The sequence below is a fragment of the Lethenteron reissneri genome, chromosome 16 (assembly GCF_015708825.2).
Source record: "Lethenteron reissneri isolate LAM-NWPU_2019-01 chromosome 16, ASM1570882v1, whole genome shotgun sequence".
NCBI classification, from domain to species: Eukaryota; Metazoa; Chordata; class Hyperoartia; order Petromyzontiformes; family Petromyzontidae; genus Lethenteron; species Lethenteron reissneri.
Window position 1 is genome coordinate 9,193,786 of NC_083794.1, and position 7,002 is coordinate 9,200,787.

At 46.6% G+C, this 7,002-nt stretch overlaps 1 non-coding gene across 1 annotated transcript; it reads left to right on the forward strand.

Annotated features, from left to right (window-relative positions):
* Nucleotides 1-6,710: 6,710 nt before the first annotated feature.
* Nucleotides 6,711-6,783, forward strand: TRNAK-UUU (transfer RNA lysine (anticodon UUU)). The gene has a single exon. It is a non-coding gene; the product is annotated as a tRNA-Lys (tRNA).
* The last annotated feature ends 219 nt before the right edge of the window (nucleotides 6,784-7,002 follow it).

Sequence of the window (7,002 nt, forward strand, 5' to 3'; positions counted from 1 at the left end):
AGCTACAATGAGATACCACATTGGGGCACGGGGATTGGAGAACAGGTTCGAGACATTGCATAGATCAGTGGTTCTTAACCTGGGGTGCATGCACCCACTGGGGTGCGAGATGCCCTTTCCGCGGGTGCGAGACCTGCCAGGTTCTTTTAGAAGGTACAACTACTCCGTTTCATCAAACCTATGTTTTTTTGAACATACATTTTTTTTAACGATTGAAAACCAAAATGGGTGCAGGGGCTGCAGTAAAGGTTAAGAGCCACTGGCATAGATGATGAAAGTGGTCTTGCGTGGGACACGTCGCTACGAGCGATGATGGTCGCTGGTCGAGACCAACGATAGAGTGGCAGCCAAAACAGGGAACACGTCCCGAGAGGACTCCACCGCGGATGGAGATGGAGTGATGAAATCAGCTCATGTATGTGTGTGTAGTGTCAACGATTCGTAGACAGATTTTCTACGAGGCACTTTCTTTATTAACAACTTTCACGGTCTCGTCCGCACACTCTCCACAGTAGCTCAGCCTCGCCTGTACACAACACTGGCCATCTAACACTGACGGCGCTGACTGAGATAGCCAACTACTCTCCTTCGTAGCGCGATATCTAGCGGAGACGTTGAGCGACGACGGCGACGAGACGACAGCGACGACGAGACGAGTCCATTCCCAGAACGGGCAGCCTCGAGCCCCCCGCTCTCGGCTCCTTTTATGCTCCGAGCGCGGCCTGGCTCCGCCCTGACCGCGCCTCCCCTCTCGAACCCACGAGCAGCTTCCAGGGGCTTCCAGCTGGGGTCCTCCGTGACCCTTGCCCTAGTTCCTCCCTCTGCCTACACCCCGTGCACGCGCTCACCGGCGCGTGCGCTGTCTGTTCACCACAGTTGCCGCTGCTGCCCACCAGCCGGCGCTATGACACTACATCTGTGTTGAACGTGTTTCGTGCTGTACGTAACCAGCCGTGAGGTGCGGGAGAAGGACGACAAACTAAACACAAAAAGCAGTTCTAAAGTAATTCGTTTTTTAATCTAGATTGAAAAGTGCATAGCTGCAGTGGATCATGTGATTTTTGTTGTTGTTAAAAACTCAGCTCCCGTGGCTTTTTCCAGAGCTGTCCGGGACTGAGCCCCGGAAAATATTTTCCCAACCCAACCCTCCGCTGTAATTATTTTGTATTTACTTGGTTATTTTGTCTTTATTGATTCTGTGAGCAGTGATTAAGGCAGTACGCTGTTATTATATGCGAGTGATTGGTCTTGCCAAAGGATCAACTTAACAACGCGGTGATTTTTAATTGGCACGGCGATTGTTACATCAGTGAAGTCACCCGCAAATCGTCTGATCTCGTCCAATCTCGGAAGCTAAGCGGACGTGAGCCTGGATAGTGCTTGGATGGGCGACCACCACGCATACAGCAGCTGTTGTGGGCTGATGTGACCCGCATTCACCAAACCCACACTTTACCAGCGTGGTGAAGTATGGTCAAATAATCCCCATGGTTTGGGGAGGCCCGCCATCCAGCAGTGGATGACGAAAGGGCTGTACATAGTGCAGTTCGCACCAATGCTGATGTCAATTATTTACCCAGGAAAGCCTCAATGAATCTCAACAAATATTTCCAGGCGGCTACGACAAATTTGAATATTTAGCCAATCCCATAAACGTTTAGTATTTCGTGGGAGGAAAACCAGAGAAGCCGAAGAATACCGACCACGAATAGCGAGGTGGTGACACTCAGCAACTGCAATTTCCTGGCCACACCTCGCAGCCCCATGCCTGCAGCGCCTGGCAAGAATCAGTGGCGGATTATCCTCATCGCAAAAGTAGCTACATGTGTAGCTACGGGTCCCGCACTTTCACACAAGTAGCTACATATGTAGCTATGGCCCCCGAACTTTAAAGGGCCCCGCGCTAAATGCTTTCAAGCTATCAATTCCGGTTCAGTGATTCTGCACTTGCTCTATTACTGTAGTACTATACCGCCTTCAACTTTTATGAACGATTGGGTGGTTAAAGTTAGCGATGTGTATTATCTGGCTGTATTGCAAATTTAAAAAATACAATTACTTTCCTATGCAAGTAAAATTTTGTTTGTAATATTTGTGTATTTAGGGCCCCTTTAAAACATATGCTACAGGCCCCTGCACTAGCTTAATCCGGCACTGGCAAGAATTGTAACACTGGTCAACAAAAAAAACATTTCTTTCTGGCCTGGACTTTTGCAGTTGTTTTAGACTAATTTCAGGGTGCTGATTCCAAATCTGATCTCAGATTTGCTCTATCACATTTCATTTTTAAATCCTTTATATTAAATTCGCTTGCTTGCTTGCGTGCTTGCGTGCTTGTGTGCTTGCTTGCTTGCTTACGACCGTGCAAATCTTTCCGTCGTTTTTTAACCCACTTCCCGTAAACCAATCAAGCTGACATTTTCCACACAGACTCGTTGTGCGTGACAATTAATTTTCGTGAAAAAAAATTCTTAAATGTTACACTGTTTAGGGAATTTTTTAAAAATATTTAATTACCAATTGCTTAATGCTGGCAGACAATCATCTGACCCATAGGTGGCAGCCATCTCAAGCCAGAGGACGAGAGGACTCTAGCCGCCACGGAAATAAAGGATTTAGAGTGAAAAACTTTGTTTTTACGGGTTAATTTTTATGCTATCGGCATACCCCATTTTAATTGATTTTACCCGAAATTAACTCTGTCACTTATGATTGCAAGTTGTTGCGAGTCAGTGACTGCTTTAGTGTTAAAATATGGTGCTGTATTTTTAGGATAGTGTGTTTATAATATCATTTTATGTAGATATCCACATTTATTTAATATTTTTCTTCTGCAGTTTTGATTGAAAATGCAATATTTGATATCTCAGATTTGGAATCAGCACCCCAAAATTACCTTAAAACCGTTAGAATACCTTATGCCAGAAAAAGTGTGTTGACCTATAATCATTGATCACCCATTCAAGCTTTCACCAGACTTAAAAACATGCGTAGCTTTGCGTGATCGGACGAGCTCATCGCATGTCGGGCGATTTGGTCGCAGGCCAATTTGGCACCAGGAAAAGCTCCACGTTCTTTTCCAGAGTTTGTTTATCCCGTTGCCGCCTTTGTCTCTCTCGGCCGCGCCACATGAGGTCGCCCATGTTTGTGTTTCTTCAGCACATGGGCTCGGAGGATGTGCGTGGGGGATGCCACATGGCTGACTCCTCTGTCATTTGCAAACGGCGTGCCAACGTTCACGCACACGTGAGACCACTCCTGGATGAGAACCTCTCTACAAGCCGCGCAGATCGTCGGGGTTGTTGTTTGGCCTTACTTCAGCTCGCCGGTCATCAACGTAACAAAAAAACAATACATCAACACGCAAACACAAATACCTATCTATAGCCGTACAGACTGTTGGTGGATGTGCTATTAAGGGGCCGTCCATAAATGACGTCACGCGATTTTGGTTGTATTTAATGTGGCGCTGCACTCTGATGTTGTAGGAGAAAACATTTATTAAAAAGTATATTTAATTAAGTAGAACGCGTTGTCTATTTTTATTTAAATTTGCGCATTTTGATGTGACGTCACATTTCTCAAATCCCCCCCCCCTCGTCACACATCGTCACAAATGTCGGACTCCCCCCCCCCCCTAGGTGCGTGACGTCATTTATGGACGGCCCCTAACGAGCACCTATTAAGATCGATACCGCAAACAAAGGGGTAGTGTGGCCAGCACCACGGCTGGTCGCCTTTGTCTCCCACGTGTTGATATTCTTTTTGTTACACACCGTACCAGACACTAACTTAAGGCTGAGCAGACCTAGGAGAGGCATGTGCCCAGCTCACATATTCCTCACAGATGTCAATGAGCCTTGTGCCGGGAATCGCACTCAGCCCCTAGGGCTCACAGCGCAGTGCGCACGCAACCACCACCACCACATGGCACGCCGGGCGATCACTCATCCAAGTTCCAACTCGGCTGAAGGCCTGCTTATCTTCCCACTTCAGACGCGATGGGGCACATTCGGGGTGGGGGCGGAGTGATGTGGTGGTTACATCCCGCACACAAGTTGCATTCAAAGGCCGCGTTGAAGTTATCGACTTCACGTTGAGCCACAAAAATAGCGACGCCGTTCGTAAATTCCTCATGCGCGGCACATCTCTGGCTCGGGCTCAGCCGGGGAGGAACCGATAATTGATCGTCTGTGGCTTGAAACCATCGTGACTGCAGGAATTCATATTCTTGTTTTTTTTCGGTAAAGTCACGTAAATAGAAAAAAACCCATATAAAATAAAAATAATGAAGTAAAATAAAATATTTAAATAATCAAAATAAAATACAAAATTGAAAATAATAAAAGCAAAAGACCCACAATAAAAATAAAAATAGTGTTACTAAATAAAAAATAACTTGAAAATAATAAAAGCAAAAAACCCACTGCTTTTATTATTTTCAATGTATTATTTTAAATGTATTATTTAAATGTTTTATTTTTATTGTATTTTATTCTTTTCATTTAATTTAAAATTTTGGGGTTTTTACGTGACTTTACCGAAAGAACCAAGAATATAATCGTCTGTGGGTCACGCGTTTCTTCATGGACTCGTTCCATCACCATCACGGACTCGTTCCATCATCGCCACCTCACGACCGTGCTGATGCACCGATGGCACTATCCGCGTGGGTCCAGCGCACGAGCTGGTCTCGATCAAGCTTCTTCGCAGCGTTGGGGCGTCCTCTCTGTCGCCTTCCTCTCTCGTTTGGCTGCCACGAACAACGCCGTCGTTCTCCACCACCGCCTATTACCTCTTCCGTTCGGAGTTAAATCCATCCTCCTCGATGCATATCGCAGACACCACCACCACCACCATCATCATAACCTCCTCCTGCAGCGCTGACCCCCATGGATTGTGGAAACACAGAGTGGTGGGGGGGGGGGGGGTACGGATGCTGTGCCTGTCCCCGCTTTTTTTCACTGTAAGGATGAACAAGATTGGCCATTATATCCCCCCCGTGCCGCCACTAAATATACAGCAATACCCCGGTTTACGTTGGGGATGCGTTCCCGAAAGGCGCAACGCATATCGACATCGAAGCAATTGACAGGGTAGATGGAGGCGAAGGCTGAGAGGCGACGGATAACGAGAAAGGACCGACGATGTTGTCAGCGACGTAGGTGTGGGGGTTGAGGCGACGCAAACCAGGCAGCGGTGTTAATGAAGTGAAGACGTATTTGCGAAACTACGCGAAAGGGGGAGACGTCAATCGGGGTATCGCTGTGCATCAATGCATACTTGTTATTTCACTATTAAATGAAAACGAATTGGATATTCATATGAACTACATTCCAGATTACTTTAACGGTGACGAGATGTTACCTACCTCGCCTGGTATACAGAAGGTCGTGGGTTCGATCTCGACCCAGACGCCTGCTGTATATTTGGAGTTTTGCAATTTGGAGGGGGGGGGGGGGTGCTGGCAGTAACAAAAATAATTTGCCCCGAATAATTCGCGTCGGCGATTCGATCTCAAAGCCTGGTCGCTCCCCGTTGGTGTAGACTCGGCTTGTAGAGGCGGTGATCGAGGCCAGCCAGAGTGGCAGCCAACGGAGGGAACGAGCCCAAGGCGACGTCCGCCGTAGATAAGTTAAATTAAACTTAAACGATGTTTTTTTTTTTAAATCCTTTATATTAAGTTCGCATGCTTGCTTGCTTGCGTGCTTGCTTGCTTGCGTGCTTGCTTGCGTGCTTGCTTGCTTACGACCGTGCAAATCTTTCGGTCGTTTTTTAACCCACTTCCCGTGATCCAATCGAGCTGACATTTTACACACAGACTCGTTGTGCCAGACAATTAATGTTCGTGAAAAAAAATTCCCAAAATTTTACACTTTTTAGGCAAAAAAATTTATTTTACATATATTCAAATAGAACTCATTCATCGCTTTGGCTGAACGTCACAGTATAAGAGCCCAGAGCGTAACCCCTCCACAGGCCGTGGCGGAGTAGCGCAGTTGGTAGCGCCCTCGCTTCCCATGCCAAAGGTCGCGGGATCAATCCCCGCGTCGTCTACAGGCGAATATATTTTTAAATCCTTTATATTAAGTTCGCTGCCACGCATATAAAGGATTTATAGTGAAAAACTTTGTTTTTACGGGTTATACTTATTATATGACCAGGTAAGGCCCACTGAGCATTGTGGCTCTTTTTTCAGTCGCGACCTGGCCACAAATGATAGCTTATCGAAGTGGCTTATCGCGTGGACATTGAGAGCAGCCGAATACTCGAAACGCGTGATTATAAATGTGGCGATAAAAACCTGAGGGTCCGGAGAAAAATCCACGCGACCACGGGGATAGAGAGAGACATGCAAGCTCCAAATATACAGGCTCAAGGTTGGGATCGAACCCACGACCTGCTGTAGACCAGGCGAGATAGTTAACATATCGCCACCGTGGGGCTATAGGTGAATTGTTGCATCTAGCAGTGGATAGATCATGGCTGAGAATGAGCGTGGTTAAGAACCGTGATTAACGGATATTTAGTGGATATAATTTATTCATGGTAGGATACGTTACTTGTTATACAATGACACACGTGTTATTTGTGATGTTGTTTTGCATGGATGCACTGTAGTTTACACACAACAAACGCACGTGTTCATCATCACAACGCTTCATTTGAGATGAAGGTTAAAAGATCACAACAAGGCGCTGCAGTTAAGAGCCCGGATAGCTCAGTCGGTAGAGCATCAGACTTTTAATCTGAGGGTCCAGGGTTCAAGTCCCTGTTCGGGCGCTAGTATTTTTTTTTTAATATCATCGTGAGAGACGCAACTGTGAGAGACGCACTAGGAATTGGGAAGACATGCATCTAGCAGTGAACAGACCACGGCCCACTGACGATAATAATGACGACGATGATCACCGAGTAAGGCGCCACGCCCTCATCCTCCTCCTCCTCGTGTCACCCCACCCTCCTCCTCCCCCTCCGGCTACGGAGTCATTTATCCAACCC